Here is a 2,852-nt window from a genome sequence, read left to right as displayed (position 1 = left end):
ACACACACACACACACACACACACACACACACATTCACAAACATATTGCATATTTCTTTTTGTCTTGAAAATATGTTGAGAAATTATATAACCTTAGAAGTTTTTAGTGTTGCTTTAGTAGACTTCTTGCAAATCAACTATTTACTTGTATATACCATACTTCTTTATCTCGTACACTTTTGATGTGAATTGTCATAATTGAATTTCACTCTTTAGCTGCAATTTAACTCTTATTAGAAATGAAAGCTTGGCGCACATGTAAGCATTAATTAGTGTGTCTATGTTTGGATTCTGTTTGGATTTTGTAATAAGCATGAACATACCTTAAAAGAAATGGAACCAATAAACATGGAAAAATCATCCTCATTTAATGCCCATTTGCCATGGACGTTTTCATAGTATCGGATGAGCCACAAGACTGTTGAATTGCAATGTCAGTTTTAGCATAATTTCTATGGCTGGATGTCTTTCATAAAGCCAGCCACTTTACAGTGTGTACTGGGTGCTTTTTTCCATGCCACTGGTATTAGTGAGGTGGCCAAATAACTTGCAAGACAAGAAGAAAAAAAATGGTAGAAGCCCCTGAGTGTGAAGTGACTTTATATCAGGTGTTGAGAGGTTAAAGTACAACAGAGCCAAGTACAAGTGTCTTGCTACAGAGGAGGTACATAGTTATTCTGCATATCTGGTTTTAAATGATCTCGAATACATATAGACAGTTGGCTTTACTAGCAAGGTCAGATACTCATATAAGCATATAGTGTATCCTCAAATAAGGGAAAAATTTAAATTGAGATTTTATAACCAACATTGCAATTACTTAAGTAAATTGGATGATATTTTATTGAATGTAGTTTATTAAAGCTTGCATCCATTATATTCTTCCAAATCCATGAATTGCATTCTATCTTTCATCTTCTGGAAATCATAAAGTGCTGCCTTCTTCATTATTTGTTTTATTGTTCTCTCCCTCCATAATGCATGAAAGGATACATCTATTACACCAGGCAACAAATTACAACTTTTTTTGTTACAGATACGTAAACTACTGATTCCTATCAAATTTCTGATGCTAATTTCAGATCTTACATTTCAATTTTTCTATCATGTTCAGATTTTATGGAACCAAAAACCTCTATTTTTCATTCTTTCTCATGTGCTTCTATTACAAAAATCGTCTAAACTACTTTTCCATGCCACATTTTATGTTAGGTATACTTAAATAATTAGTGAACAGGAATGTCTTTCCTCCTTTTTCCAGTTTAAGACAGACAGTGGAATTCTGCTGGTGGAGTTGCCACCCCTGCATCCAACCATCCATCCATCCATCCAAAGCGCATTAGTATTTTGTTGTTGCTGCCGAGAGGCAACTTCCTGTTCTTAAGTGAAACTTTGGTGTTTCCTCTTCCTTTGTCACTTGCAGGATGATGAGCTCTTCTTCTGCAAGAACCAACTATAATCTCCCATTTATGGCTTGAAATTACCTTGGTATCTGAGATCTGTTGGTGGACGTGCTCACACCATGCTTGTCACTCAGCCCCAAGGTTGGCTGGGAAGATAAGAATGTAAAAAATTTATTTTCTAAGACATTCTGCATCCCATTTTTTCATAAGATTGAAGCATGTTTTCTATGAGTTCACGGTGGTTTTCAGCTTTGTGGTTTCCAAGAAAAATTTTGACAACTTCAACAAAAGATGTTCATGCTCCTAGTTCATTCTCATTTAGATTAGATGGAAATGATGAATTGTGGATGACACTGTGGATCTGTGGTCCAGTGAAAACTCCAGCTTCTAGCATAGCATCTGTCAATATTTCTTTGAATTTATCCTTTAGATATTAGAAAGAACTATCTTGATCATCCATACTCTTCACAAAATTTTTCATAAGGCCAAGTTTAATGTGAAGTGGTGGAAGATCTACAGACATGACAGAAGTAAATAGACACCCTTATAATCATTTATTTAAATCTGAAATTATACATCCAAATTATTTATTAATTGTTATAATGTGAATATTTAATATTTAGTAGACATGCCCTTTGCATTTTTCAATGCAAGGACCTTATTAGGCATATTATTGATCAAGTGACGAATATTCTCTTGCGGAATTTCTTGCCATGTTTCATGCAGTAATCTCAAAAGATCTGGCTTTGAAGATGCTTTCTTGTTCTTTTTATGAAGTGTCCCATCCATTATGTTCCAGGGGTGTTCAATAGGGTTCATATCTGGTGACTAGCTTGGCCATGAAAGCTTTTTAATGTCATTCTCATTCAACAAATCTTAGGTCATTTTAGCTGTGTGACAAGGAGCCCCATCTTCTATAAATAAAGAGTCTTTAATCATTTCACCACTGGAGAAGATTGGAAGGAGTCCTTTCTGCAATATGGACACATATTTATCTGAGTTTATGTTTCCCTCACACTCCACGGCTCTGATCAGCCATTGCTCCAAATTGCTCCCCAGACCATCTCAGAAAATAGCTGCTGAGTTTCAGTGTTGGCTGCAATCTTTTCACATCAAATTCTTGATCACAGAGTCTCCAGAACCACACTTGTCCATTGTCAGGAAATAGAGCAAATCTGGACTCATCAGAGCATATGTCAGTGTCCCAAAAATTGCTTTAACCTTGAAAAGCAAGTTTCATATTTCTGGCATTAAGCTGATTAAAACCAGAATTTGGATATGGTAGGAAATTTTACTAAGTGATTTGCATTTTACACAAAATCTAGATGTGATAGGAAATATCTAATTATAGATTTGAAATTAGCATACCGAATTTAGCCAGGAACACCTATTTAGTTCTCTCTTACCCCTGCTGGCGACAAAGGGACTCTCACTCAGTAAAAGGCAGAC

General features: G+C 35.5%; 1 protein-coding gene across 1 annotated transcript in view; it reads left to right on the top strand.

The window, feature by feature from the left end:
- Positions 1–2,852, top strand: part of LOC106881643 (OTU domain-containing protein 5) — a 43,509-nt gene that overhangs the window by 34,932 nt on the left and 5,725 nt on the right. The window lies entirely within an intron of this gene.

This window comes from Octopus bimaculoides, chromosome 6 (assembly GCF_001194135.2).
Source record: "Octopus bimaculoides isolate UCB-OBI-ISO-001 chromosome 6, ASM119413v2, whole genome shotgun sequence".
NCBI lineage: Eukaryota > Metazoa > Mollusca > Cephalopoda > Octopoda > Octopodidae > Octopus > Octopus bimaculoides.
This window is presented reverse-complemented; position numbering and strand designations above follow the sequence as displayed.